We start from the raw sequence: 15455 nt of genomic DNA, 5'->3' as shown, positions 1-15455 counted from the left end.
AATCATCTCCCATACAGCCAGCAGCCCTGCCCCCCCACGCAAGGAGCGTCCTCATTGCAAAGCTGGGGGACCGTGCCGAGGCCTCTGTGAGTAAACGTGAGCTGAGCCCCAGGCCAGCTGCTGCTGAACTGTTCCCACCCTTCCCAGGTAAAACACCTGAATATGTACAAGGGCTTGAAAGACTAGAGGAAGGGCCGTGGAGCCACCCCAGTGACAGCACGCAGGCCAACTTGGTGCCTGCAGGCCAGCCAGGATGGTCCTGGCCCCGGGCGCTCTTCTGGAAGCTTTCCATTTCCCTGGCTGAGATACCCCTCCTGTCCCGGCCACCACTCCTTGTTTTCCTTCCTCACCTCAGCCCGGAGAGAAATTCCAGCGGAGGTTATGGGTGACACATCCTCTTCTTTACAGGTGGCAGCCTGGCAACTCCTGCAGAAAGTCCAGCAGAGCCCCACTCACACCGGGCCACCAACAAAGCCGTGGACCCTCACACCCTCCCACCAGCACAGCCCCGAGACTGCTGACGGGGCAGAGAATATGGAGTCAGGCACAGCTGCAGGGGCTATTGCTGCCTGGAGTGCTGTTTCTATTGACCTCAACCCAGGCACAACTGGGGAGGGCTTGCCGGCAGGGTCAGGCTGCCCAGGTCAGCTAATCCTCAGCCTTCAGGGAATCACATTGCAGAAAATGGACCTCGCTAAGACAGAATATTAGCCAAGTAAAAAAAGGGCACAATGCCATTTGCAGCACCGTAGATGAGTCTACAGGTAATCACGTGACTTGTAGTAAGTCAGAAAGTGAAAGACACATATCGTAGGATATCACTTAAAGGTGTTACCTAAAAACGGATACCAGGGCCGATATTTCCATGGAGAAAGGCAATCACAGATTCATTAAACAAACTTATGGTTCACCAATGGAAAGGTGTGAGGATTGGATTCATTACGATATTGGGGTTAAGAGACATATACAAACACAGGTGAAATATATAATCATCAAAAACCTACGGAATGCCAAGAGAAGACTACTCAACATTCTGTCATAACGTACATGGGAAAATGGTCCCAGAAAGAACAGACATATGTATATGTGTAAAAGAACCATATCTTGCACACCTACAACAAGCCAAACGTTGTAATCAAACTTGCTGTAATAAAAAATAAAAAATTAAATTAAAAACACGAACAAGAAGTAGTGAGACAAACTTGAGGGGCTTTCTCCTGGCACATTCCATTCTAAATTCCAATCTAGAACACGGCTTCCATTGAGGCTCTGTTGCCTTAATAAACAGATTTGCTAAGGGAGAACTGCTGCCACCTTGTGGCCGTTTCACACAACAGCAGCTTTAATCCCAGCGCTAATAGTCAGTGGATATTCCAAATCATTGCAGGCCTGTAAATGACACCTGCCCTGAAAACAAATACTTGGGTCATATATCGACCAAATAGTTCAAAAGACGTCCTTATTTCTAAACGACAGTTTCAAGAGGATTATTTCACGCACATTAGTGGTCTGCTTCTTTTGCTTTCTTTCTTTTTTGGTTAAAAAAAAAACGGGAATGGAAAAAGGCAACCCTCAGAATGGGCGAAAACATTCGCAAACAAATCAATGGACAAAGGTTTAATCTCCAATATATATAAACAGCTCACGCAGCTTAATATTAATAAAACAAACAACCCAATACAAAAATGGGCAGAAGGTCTAAATAGACGTTTCTTCAAAGAAGTCACAGAGACGGCCAAGACGCACATGAAAAGCTGCTCAACAACACTAATTATTAGAGAAATGCAAATCAAAACGACAATGAGGTATCACCTCACACCTGTTAGAATCGGCGTCATCAGAAAATCTACAAACAACAAATTCTGGGGAGGGTGTGGACAAAAGGAAGCCTCTTCCACTATTGGTGGGAAGGTAAATTGATACAGTCACTATGGAGAACAGTATGGAGTTTCCTTAAAGAAACTAGAAATAGAATTACCATAGGATCCAGCAATCCCACTTCTGGGCATATACCCAGAGAAAACCATAAATCAAAAACACACATTCAACACAATGTTCATTGCAGCACTATTTACAATAGCCAGGTAATGGAAGCAACCTAAATGCCCACAGACAGAAGAATGGATAAAGATGTGGTACATATATAAAATGGGATATGACTCAGCCATGAAAAGGAAGGAAACTATGTTATTTGTAGAGAAGTCGGTGGATCTAGAGACTGTCATACAGAATGAAGTAACTCAGAATGAGCAAAGCAAATATTCTGTCTTAATGCATGTATGTGGAACCTAGATATATGGTACAGATGAACAGGTTTGCAGGGCAGAAATAGAGAAACAGAGGTAGAGAACAAACGTATGGACACCAAGTCGGGGAAGCCATGGGGTGTTGGTGGTCAGATGAGTTGGGAGATAGGTATTGACCTGTATATATGTATATGAATAAAATAGATAACTAATAATAACCTGCTGTATAGAAAAATAAATATAATTAAACTTCAAAATTTTTAGAAATAAAATTTAAAAATAAAACAGAAAAAAGTTCTTCCCTTCACACAGATGTATTTATATGAATGAATTATTTCCATGCTTATATCAATAAATACATAAAAGATGAATAAATTCTAACTTGAACCAAAAAAGAAAAAAAAACCTGAACCCAGCAGTTATACAGAGGAAAACCCTATCAGGGCACTTGCTCCAGCGGTAAACAATTCTGAAATTGGTCAGAGGTGGGGAATCATCTCCCATACAGCCAGCAGCCCGGCCCCCCTACGCAAGGAGCATCCTCATTGCAAAGCTGGGGGACCGTGCCGAGGTCTCTGTGAGGAAACGTGAGCTGAGCCCCAGGCCAGCTGCTGCTGAACTGTTCCCACCCTTCCCAGGTAAAACACCTGAATATGTACAAGGGCTTGAAAGCCTAGAGGAAGGGCCGTGGAGCCACAACAGTGACAGCACGCAGGCCAACTTGGTGCCTGCAGGCCAGCCAGGATGGTCCTGGCCCCGGGCGCTCTTCTGGAAGCTTTCCATTTCCCTGCCTGAGATACCCCTCCTGTCCCGGCCCCCATTCCTTTTTTTCCTTCCTCACCTCAGCCCGGAGAGAAATTCCAGTGGAAGTTATGGGTGACACATCCTCTTCTTTACAGGTGGCAGCCTGGTAACTCCTGCAGAAAGTCCAGCAGAGCCCCACTCACACCGGGCCACAAACAAAGCCGGGCACCCTCACACCCTCCCACCAGCACAGCCCCGAGACTGCTGACGGGGCAGAGAATATGGAGTCAGGCACAGCTGCAGGGGCTATTGCTGCCTGGAGTGCTGTTTCTATTGACCTCAACACAGGCACACCTGGGGAGGGCTTGCCGGCAGGGTCAGGCTGCCCAGGTCAGCTAATCCTCAGCCCTCAGGGAATCACATTGCAGAAAATGGACCTCGCTAAGACAGAATATTAGCCAAGGAAAAAAAGGGCACAATGCCATTTGCAGCACCGTAGATGAGTCTACAGGTAATCACGTGACTTGTAGTAAGTCAGAAAGTGAAAGACACATATCGTAGGATATCACTTATAGGTGTTACCTAAAAACGGATACCAGGGCAGATATTTCCACGGAGAAGGGCAATCACAGATTCATTAAACAAACTTATGGTTCACCAATGGAAAAGTGTGAGGATTGGATCATTATGATATTGGGGTTAAGAGACATATACAAACACAGGTGAAATATATAATCACCAAAGACCTACAGAATGCCAAGAGAAGACTACTCAACATTCTGTCATAACGTACATGGGAAAAGGGTCCCAGGAAGAACAGACATATGTATATGTTTAAAAGAACCACATCTTGCACACCTACAACAAGCCAAACGTTGTAATCAAACTTGCTGCAATAAAAAATTAAAAATTAAATTGAAAACACGAACAAGAAGTAGTGAGACAAACTTGAGGGGCTTTCTCCTGGCACATTCCATTCTAAATTCCAATCTAGAACACGGCTTCCATTGAGGCTCTGTTGCCCTAGTAAACAGATTTGCTAAGGGAGAACTGCTGCCACCTTGTGGCCGTTTCAAACAACAGCAGCTTTAATCCCAGCGCTAATGGTCAGTGGATATTCCAAATCATTGAGGCCTGTAAATGACACCTGCCCTGAAAACAAATCCTGGGGTCATATATCGACCAAAAAGTTCAAAAGACGTCCATATTTCAAAACGACAGTTTCAAGAGGCATATTTCACGCAGATTAGTGTTCTGCTTCTTTTGCTTTCTTCCTTTTTTGGTTAAAAAAAAACGGGAATGGAAAAAGGCAACCCTCAGAATGGGCGAAAACTTTCGCAAACGAATCAATGGACAAAGGTTTAATCTCCAATATATATAAACAGCTCACGCAGCTTAATATTAATAAAACAAACCACCCAATACAAAAATGGGCAGAAGATCTAAATAGACGTTTCTTCAAAGAAGTCACAGAGACGGCCAAGACGCCCATGAAAAGCTGCTCAACACCACTAATTATTAGAGAAATGCAAATCACAATGACAATGAGATATCACCTCACACCTGTTAGAATTGGCGTCATCAGAAAATCTACAAACAACAAATTCTGGGGAGGGTGTGGACAAAAGGAAGCCTCTTCCACTATTGGTGGGAAGGTAAATTGATACAGTCACTATGGAGAACAGTATGGAGTTTCCTTAAAGAAACTAGAAATAGAATTACCATAGGATCCAGCAATCCCACTTCTGGGTATAAACCCAGAGAAAACCATAAATCAAAAACACACATTCACCACAATGTTCATTGCAGCACTATTTACAATAGCCAGGTAATGGAAGCAACCTAAATGCCCACAGACAGAAGAATGGATAAAGATGTGGTACATATATAAAATGGAATATGACTCAGCCATGAAAAGGAATGAAACTGGGTTATTTGTAGAGAAGTCGGTGGATCTAGAGACTGTCATACAGAATGAAGTAAGTCAGAAAGAGCAAAACAAATATTCTGTCTTAATGCATGTATGTGGAACCTAGATATATGGTACAGATGAACAGGTTTGCAGGGCAGAAATAGAGAAACAGAGGTAGAGAACAAACGTAAGGACACCAAGTGGGGGAAGCCATGGGGTGTTGGTGGTCAGATGAGTTGGGAGATAGGTATTGACCTGTATATATGTATATGAATAAAATAGATAACTTATAATAACCTGCTGTATAGAAAAATAAATATAATTAAACTTCAAAATTTTTAGAAGTAAAATTTAAAATAAAACAGAAAAAAGTTCTTCCCTTCACACAGATGTATTTATATGAATGAATTATTTCCATGCTTATATCAATAAATACATAAAAGATGAATAAATTCTAACTTGAACCAAAAAAAAAAAAAAAATCCTGAACCCAGCAGTTATACAGAGGAAAACCCTATCAGGGCACTTGCTCCAGCGGTAAACAATTCTGAAATTGGTCAGAGGTGGGGAATCATCTCCCATACAGCCAGCAGCCCGGCCCCCCCACGCAAGGAGCGTCCACATTGCAAATTTGGGGGACCGTGCCGAGGCCTCTGTGAGTAAACGTGAGCTGAGCCCCAGGCCAGCTGCTGCTGAACTGTTCCCACCCTTCCCAGGTAAAACACCTGAATATGTACAAGGGCTTGAAAGCCTAGAGGAAGGGCCGTGGAGCCACACCAGTGACAGCACGCAGGCCATCTTGGAGCCTGCAAGCCAGCCAGGATGGTCCTGGCCCTGGACGCTCTTTTGGAAGCTTTCCATTTCCCTGCCTGAGATACCCCTCCTGTCCCGGCCCCCACTCCTTTTTTTCCTTCCTCACCTCAGCCCGGAGAGAAATTCCAGCGGAGGTTATGGGTGACACATCCTCTTCTTTACAGGTGGCAGCCTGGCAACTCCTGCAGAAAGTCCAGCAGAGCCCCACTCACACCGGGCCACCAACAAAGCCGTGGACCCTCACACCCTCCCACCAGCACAGCCCCGAGACTGCTGACGGGGCAGAGAATATGGAGTCAGGCACAGCTGCAGGGGCTATTGCTGCCTGGAGTGCTGTTTCTATTGACCTCAACACAGGCACACCTGGGGAGGGCTTGCCGGCAGGGTCAGGCTGCCCAGGTCAGCTAATCCTCAGCCCTCAGGGAATCACATTGCAGAAAATGGACCTTGCTAAGACAGAATATTAGCCAAGGAAAAAAAGGGCACAATGCCATTTGCAGCACCGTAGATGAGTCTACAGGTAATCACGTGACTTGTAGTAAGTCAGAAAGTGAAAGACACATATCGTAGGATATCACTTATAGGTGTTACCTAAAAACGGATACCAGGGCAGATATTTCCACGGAGAAGGGCAATCACAGATTCATTAAACAAACTTATGGTTCACCAATGGAAAGATGTGAGGATTGGATCATTATGATATTGGGGTTAAGAGACATATACAAACACAGGTGAAATATATAATCACCAAAGACCTACGGAATGCCAAGAGAAGACTACTCAACATTCTGTCATAACGTACATGGGAAAAGGGTCCCAGGAAGTACAGACATATGTATATGTGTAAAAGAACCACATCTTGCACACCTACAACAAGCCAAACGTTGTCATCAAACTTGCTGTAATAAAAAATAAAAAATTAAATTAAAAACAGGAACAAGAAGTAGTGAGACAAACTTGAGGGGCTTTCTCCTGGCACATTCCATTCTAAATTCCAATCTAGAACACGGCTTCCATTGAGGCTCTGTTGCCTTAGTAACCAGATTTGCGAAGGGAGAACTGCTGCCACCTTGTGGCCGTTTCACACAACAGCAGCTTTAATTCCAGTGCTAATGGTCAGTGGATATTCCAAATCATTGCAGGCCTGTAAATGACACCTGCACTGAAAACAAATCCTTGGGTCATATATCGACGAAAAAGTTCAAAAGACGTCCTTATTTCAAAACGACAGTTTCAAGAGGCATATTTCACGCACATAGTGTTCTGCTTCTTTTGCTTTCTTTCTTTTTTGGTTAAAAAAAACGGGAATGGAAAAAGGCAACCCTCAGAATGGGCGAAAACGTTCGCAAATGAATCAATGGACAAAGGTTTAATCTCCAATATATATAAACAGCTCACGCAGCTTAATATTAATAAAACAAACAACCCAATACAAAAATGGGCAGAAGATCTAAATAGACGTTTCTTTAAAGAAGTCACAGAGACAGCCAAGACGCACATGAAAAGCTGCTCAACAACACTAATTATTAGAGAAATGCAAATCACAATGACAATGAGGTATCACCTCACACCTGTTAGAATCGGCATCATCAGAAAATCTACAAACAACAAATTCTGGGGAGGGTGTGGACAAAAGGAACCCTCTTCCACTATTGGTGGGAAGGTAAATTGATACAGTCACTATGGAGAACAGTATGGAGTTTCCTTAAAGAAACTAGAAATAGAATTACCATAGGATCAAGCAATCCCACTTCTGGGCATATACCCAGAGAAAACCATAAATCAAAAACACACATTCACCACAATGTTCATTGCAGCACTATTTACAATAGCCAGGTAATGGAAGCAACCTAAATGCCCACAGACAGAAGAATGGATAAAGATGTGGTACATATATAAAATGGAATATGACTCAGCCATGAAAAGGAATGAAACTGGGTTATTTGTAGAGAAGTCGGTGGATCTAGAGACTGTCATACAGAATGAAGTAAGTCAGAAAGAGCAAAACAAATATTCTGTCTTAATGCATGTATGTGGAACCTAGATATATGGTACAGATGAACAGGTTTGCAGGGCAGAAATAGAGAAACAGAGGTAGAGAACACACGTTAGGACACCAAGTGGGGGAAGCCATGGGGTGTTGGTGGTCAGATGAGTTGGGAGATAGGTATTGACCTGTATATATGTATATGAATAAAATAGATAACTAATAATAACCTGCTGTATAGAAAAATAAATATAATTAAACTTCAAAATTTTTAGAAGTAAAATTTAAAATAAAACAGAAAAAAGTTCTTCCCTTCACACAGATGTATTTCTATGAATGAATTATTTCCATGCTTATATCAATAAATACATAAAAGATGAATAAATTCTAACTTGAACCAAAAAAGAAAAAAAAAAACCTGAACCCAGCAGTTATACAGAGGAAAACCCTATCAGGGCACTTGCTCCAGCGGTAAACAATTCTGAAATTGGTCAGAGGTGGGGAATCATCTCCCATACAGCCAGCAGCCCGGCCCCCCCACGCAAGGAGCGTCCTCATTGCAAAGCTGGGGGACCGTGCCGAGGCCTCTGTGAGTAAACGTGAGCTGAGCCCCAGGCCAGCTGCTGCTGAACTGTTCCCACCCTTCCCAGGTAAAACACCTGAATATGTACAAGGGCTTGAAAGCCTAGAGGAAGGGCCGTGGAGCCACACCAGCGACAGCACGCAGGCAACCTTGGTGCCTGCAGGCCAGCCAGGATGGTCCTGGCCCCGGGCGCTCTTCTGGAATGTTTCCATTTCCCTGCCTGAGATACCCCTCCTGTCCCGGCTCCCACTCCTTTTTTTCCTTCCTCACCTCAGCCCGGAGAGAAATTCCAGCGGAAGTTATGGGTGACACATCCTCTTCTTTACAGGTGGCAGCCTGGCAACTCCTGCAGAAAGTCCAGCAGAGCCCCACTCACACCGGGCCACCAACTAAGCCGTGGACCCTCACACCCTCCCACTAGCACAGCCCCGAGACTGCTGACGGGGCAGAGAATATGGCGTCAGGCACAGCTGCAGGGGCTATTGCTGCCTGGAGTGCTGTTTCTATTGACCTCAACACAGGCACACCTGGGGAGGGCTTGCCGGCAGGGTCAGGCTGCCCAGGTCAGCTAATCCTCAGCCCTCAGGGAATCACATTGCAGAAAATGGACCTCGCTAAGACAGAATATTAGCCAAGGAAAAAAAAGGACACAATGCCATTTGCAGCACCGTAGATGAGTCTACAGGTAATCACGTGACTTGTAGTAAATCAGAAAGTGAAAGACACATATCGTAGGATATCACTTATAGGTGTTACCTAAAAACGGATACCAGGGCAGATATTTCCACGGAGAAGGCCAATCACAGATTCATTAAACAAACTTATGGTTCACCAATGGAAAGGTGTGAGGATTGGATTCATTACGATATTGGGGTTAAGAGACATATACAAACACAGGTGAAATATATAATCACCAAAGACCTACGGAATGCCAAGAGAAGACTACTCAACATTCTGTCATAACGTACATGGGAAAAGGGTCCCAGGAAGAACAGACATATGTATATGTGTAAAAGAACTACATCTTGCACACCTACAACAAGCCAAAAATTGTCATCAAACTTGCTGTAATAAAAAAAAAATTAAATTAAAAACACGAACAAGAAGTAGTGAGACAAACTTGAGGGGCTTTCTCCTGGCACATTCCATTCTAAATTCCAATCTAGAACACGACTTCTATTGAGGCTCTGTTGCCTTAGTAACCAGATTTGCGAAGGGAGAACTGCTGCCACCTTGTGGCCGTTTCACACAACAGCAGCTTTAATCCCAGCGCTAATGGTCTGTGGATATTCCAAATCATTGAGGCCTGTAAATGACACCTGCCCTGAAAACAAATCCTGGGGTCATATATCGACCAAAAAGTTCAAAAGACGTCCATATTTCAAAACGACAGTTTCAAGAGGATTATTTCACGCACATTAGTGGTCTGCTTCTTTTGCTTTCTTTCTTTTTTGGTTAAAAAAAAACGGGAATGGAAAAGGCAACCCTCAGAATGGGCGAAAACATTCGCAAACAAATCAATGGACAAAGGTTTAATCTCCAATATATATAAACAGCTCACGCAGCTTAATATTAATAAAACAAACAACCCAATACAAAAATGGGCAGAAGGTCTAAATAGACGTTTCTTCAAAGAAGTCACAGAGACGGCCAAGACGCACATGAAAAGCTGCTCAACAACACTAATTATTAGAGAAATGCAAATCAAAACGACAATGAGGTATCACCTCACACCTGTTAGAATCGGCGTCATCAGAAAATCTACAAACAACAAATTCTGGGGAGGGTGTGGACAAAAGGAAGCCTCTTCCACTATTGGTGGGAAGGTAAATTGATACAGTCACTATGGAGAACTGTATGGAGTTTCCTTAAAGAAACTAGAAATAGAATTACCATAGGATCCAGCAATCCCACTTCTGGGCATATACCCAGAGAAAACCATAAATCAAAAACACACATTCACCACAATGTTCATTGCAGCACTATGTACAATAGCCAGGTAATGGAAGCAACCTAAATGCCCACAGACAGAAGAATGGATAAAGATGTGGTACATATATAAAATGGGATATGACTCAGCCATGAAAAGGAAGGAAACTATGTTATTTGTAGAGAAGTCGGTGGATCTAGAGACTGTCATACAGAATGAAGTAAGTCAGAATGAGCAAAACAAATATTCTGTCTTAATGCATGTATGTGGAACCTAGATATATGGTACAGATGAACAGGTTTGCAGGGCAGAAATAGAGAAACAGAGGTAGAGAACAAACGTATGGACACCAAGTCGGGGAAGCCATGGGGTGTTGGTGGTCAGATGAGTTGGGAGATAGGTATTGACCTGTATATATGTATATGAATAAAATAGATAACTAATAATAACCTGCTGTATAGAAAAATAAATATAATTAAACTTCAAAATTTTTAGAAATAAAATTTAAAAATAAAACAGAAAAAAGTTCTTCCCTTCACACAGATGTATTTATATGAATGAATTATTTCCATGCTTATATCAATAAATACATAAAAGATGAATAAATTCTAACTTGAACCAAAAAAGAAAAAAAAACCTGAACCCAGCAGTTATACAGAGGAAAACCCTATCAGGGCACTTGCTCCAGCGGTAAACAATTCTGAAATTGGTCAGAGGTGGGGAATCATCTCCCATACAGCCAGCAGCCCGGCCCCCCTACGCAAGGAGCGTCCTCATTGCAAAGCTGGGGGACCGTGCCGAGGTCTCTGTGAGGAAACGTGAGCTGAGCCCCAGGCCAGCTGCTGCTGAACTGTTCCCACCCTTCCCAGGTAAAACACCTGAATATGTACAAGGGCTTGAAATCCTAGAGGAAGGGCCGTGGAGCCACAACAGTGACAGCACGCAGGCCAACTTGGTGCCTGCAGGCCAGCCAGGATGGTCCTGGCCCCGGGCGCTCTTCTGGAAGCTTTCCATTTCCCTGCCTGAGATACCCCTCCTGTCCCGGCCCCCACTCCTTTTTTTCCTTCCTCACCTCAGCCCGGAGAGAAATTCCAGCGGAAGTTATGGGTGACACATCCTCTTCTTTACAGGTGGCAGCCTGGCAACTCCTGCAGAAAGTCCAGCAGAGCCCCACTCACACCGGGCCACCAACAAAGCCGTGGACCCTCACACCCTCCCACCAGCACAGCCCCGAGACTGCTGACGGGGCAGAGAATATGGAGTCAGGCACAGCTGCAGGGGCTTTTGCTGCCTGGAGTGCTGTTTCTATTGACCTCAACCCAGGCACACCTGGGGAGGGCTTGCCGGCAGGGTCAGGCTGCCCAGGTCAGCTAATCCTCAGCCCTCAGGGAATCACATTGCAGAAAATGGACCTCACTAAGACAGAATATTAGCCAAGGAAAAAAAGGGCACAATGCCATTTGCAGCACCGTAGATGAGTCTACAGGTAATCACATGACTTGTAGTAAGTCAGAAAGTGAAAGACACATATCCTAGGATATCACTTAAAGGTGTTACCTAAAAAGGGATACCAGGGCAGATATTTCCACGGAGAAGGGCAATCACAGATTCATTAAACAAACTTATGATTCACCAATGGAAAGTGTGAGGATTGGATTCATTACGATATTGGGGTTAAGAGACATATACAAACACAGGTGAAATATATCATCACCAAAGACCTACGGAATGCCAAGAGAAGACTACTCAACATTCTGTCATAACGTACATGGGAAAAGGGTCCCAGAAAGAACAGACATATGTATATGTGTAAAAGAACCACATCTTGAACACCTACAACAAGCCAAACGTTGTAATCAAACTTGCTGTAATAAAAAATAAAAAATTAAATTAAAAACACGAACAAGAAGTAGTGAGACAAACTTGAGGGGCTTTCTCCTGGCACATTCCATTCTAAATTCCAATCTAGAACACGACTTCCATTGAGGCTCTGTTGCCTTAGTAACCAGATTTGCTAAGGGAGAACTGCTGCCACCTTGTGGCCGTTTCACACAACAGCAGCTTTAATCCCAGCGCTAATAGTCAGTGGATATTCCAAATCATTGCAGGCATGTAAATGACACCTGCACTGAAAACAAATCCTTGGGTCATATATCGACCAAAAAGTTCAAAAGACGTCCTTATTTCAAAACGACAGTTTCAAGAGGCACATTTCACGCACATTAGTGTTCTGCTTCTTTTGCTTTCTTTCTTTTTTGGTTAAAAAAAAACGGGAATGGAAAAAGGCAACCCTCAGAATGGGCGAAAACGTTCGCAAACGAATCAATGGACAAAGGTTTAATCTCCAATATATATAAACAGCTCACGCAGCTTAATATTAATAAAACAAACAACCCAATACAAAAATGGGCAGAAGATCTAAATAGACGTTTCTTCAAAGAAGTCACAGAGACGGCCAAGACGCACATGAAAAGCTGCTCAACACCACTAATTATTAGAGAAATGCAAATCACAATGACAATGAGGTGTCACCTCACACCTGTTAGAATCGGGGTCATCAGAAAATGTACAAACAACAAATTCTGGGGAGGGTGTGGACAAAAGGAAGCCTCTTCCACTATTGGTGGGAAGGTAAATTGATACAGTCACTATGGAGAACAGTATGGAGTTTCCTTAAAGAAACTAGAAATAGAATTACCATAGGATCCAGCAATCCCACTTCTGGGCATATACCCAGAGAAAACCATAAATCAAAAACACACATTCACCACAATGTTCATTGCAGCACTATTTAAAATAGCCAGGTAATGGAAGCAACCTAAATACCCACAGACAGACGAATGGATAAAGATGTGGTACATATATAAATTGGGATATGACTCAGCCATGAAAAGGAAGGAAACTATGTTATTTGTAGAGAAGTCGGTGGATCTAGAGACTGTCATACAGAATGAAGTAACTCAGAATGAGCAAAACAAATATTCTGTCTTAATGCATGTATGTGGAACCTAGATATATGGTACAGATGAACAGGTTTGCAGGGCAGAAATAGAGAAACACAGGTAGACAACAAACGTATAGAAACCAAGTCGGGGAAGCCATGGGGTGTTGGTGGTCAGATGAGTTGGGAGATAGGTATTGACCTGTATATATGTATATGAATAAAATAGATAACTAATAATAACCTGCTGTATAGAAAAATAAATATAATTAAACTTCAAAATTTTTAGAAATAAAATTTAAAAATAAAACAAAAAAGTTCTTCCCTTCACACAGATGTATTTATATGAATGAATTATTTCCATGCTTATATCAATAAATACATAAAAGATGAATAAATTCTAACTTGAACCAAAAAAGAAAAAAAAAACCTGAACCCAGCAGTTATACAGAGGAAAACCCTATCAGGGCACTTGCTCCAGCGGTAAACAATTCTGAAATTGGTCAGAGGTGGGGAATCATCTCCCATACAGCCAGCAGCCCGGCCCCCCCACGCAAGGAGTGTCCTCATTGCAAAGCTGGGGGACCGTGCCGAGGCCTCTGTGAGTAAACGTGAGCTGAGCCCCAGGCCAGCTGCTGCTGAACTGTTCCCACCCTTCCCAGGTAAAACACCTGAATATGTACAAGGGCTTGAAAGCCTAGAGGAAAGGCCGTGGAGCCACACCAGTGACAGCACGCAGGCCAACTTGGTGCCTGCAGGCCAGCCAGGATGGTCCTGGCCCCGGGCAATCTTTTGGAAGCTTTCCATTTCCCTGCCTGAGATACCCCTCCTGTCCCGGCCCCCACTCCTTTTTTTCCTTCCTCACCTCAGCCCGGAGAGAAATTCCAGCGGAGGTTATGGGTGACACATCCTCTTCTTTACAGGTGGCAGCCTGGCAACTCCTGCAGAAAGTCCAGCAGAGCCCCACTCACACCGGGCCACCAACAAAGCCGTGGACCCTCACACCCTCCCACCAGCACAGCCCCGAGACTGCTGACGGGGCAGAGAATATGGAGTCAGGCACAGCTGCAGGGGCTATTGCTGCCTGGAGTGCTGTTTCTATTGACCTCAACCCAGGCACACCTGGGGAGGGCTTGCCGGCAGGGTCAGGCTGCCCAGGTCAGCTAATCCTCAGCCCTCAGGGAATCACATTGCAGAAAATGGACCTCGCTAAGACAGAATATTAGCCAAGGAAAAAAAGGGCACAATGCCATTTGCAGCACCGTAGATGAGTCTACAGGTAATCACGTGACTTGTAGTAAGTCAGAAAGTGAAAGACACATATCCTAGGATATCACTTAAAGGTGTTACCTAAAAAGGGATACCAGGGCAGATATTTCCACGGAGAAGGGCAATCACAGATTCATTAAACAAACTTATGGTTCACCAATGGAAAGTGTGAGGATTGGATTCATTACAATATTGGGGTTAAGAGACATATACAAACACAGGTGAAATATATCATCACCAAAGACCTACGGAATGCCAAGAGAAGACTACTCAACATTCTGTCATAACGTACATGGGAAAAGGGTCCCAGAAAGAACAGACATATGTATATGTGTAAAAGAACCACATCTTGAACACCTACAACAAGCCAAACGTTGTAATCAAACTTGCTGTAATAAAAAATAAAAAATTAAATTAAAAACACGAACAAGAAGTAGTGAGACAAACTTGAGGGGCTTTCTCCTGGCACATTCCATTCTAAATTCCAATCTAGAACACGACTTCCATTGAGGCTCTGTTGCCTTAGTAACCAGATTTGCTAAGGGAGAACTGCTGCCACCTTGTGGCCGTTTCACACAACAGCAGCTTTAATCCCAGCGCTAATAGTCAGTGGATATTCCAAATCATTGCAGGCCTGTAAATGACACCTGCACTGAAAACAAATCCTTGGGTCATATATCGACCAAAAAGTTCAAAAGACGTCCTTATTTCAAAACGACAGTTTCAAGAGGCACATTTCACGCACATTAGTGTTCTGCTTCTTTTGCTTTCTTTCTTTTTTGGTTAAAAAAAAACGGGAATGGAAAAAGGCAATCCTCAGAATGGGCGAAAACGTTCGCAAACGAATCAATGGACAAAGGTTTAATCTCCAATATATATAAACAGCTCACGCAGCTTAATATTAATAAAACAAACAACCCAATACAAAAATGGGCAGAAGATCTAAATAGACGTTTCTTCAAAGAAGTCACAGAGACGGCCAAGACGCACATGAAAAGCTGCTCAACACCACTAATTATTAGAGAAATGC

The sequence above is a fragment of the Mesoplodon densirostris genome, chromosome 10 (genome assembly GCF_025265405.1).
Source record: "Mesoplodon densirostris isolate mMesDen1 chromosome 10, mMesDen1 primary haplotype, whole genome shotgun sequence".
Classification (NCBI taxonomy): Eukaryota; Metazoa; Chordata; class Mammalia; order Artiodactyla; family Ziphiidae; genus Mesoplodon; species Mesoplodon densirostris.
Note: the sequence above shows the minus strand (reverse complement) of the source record.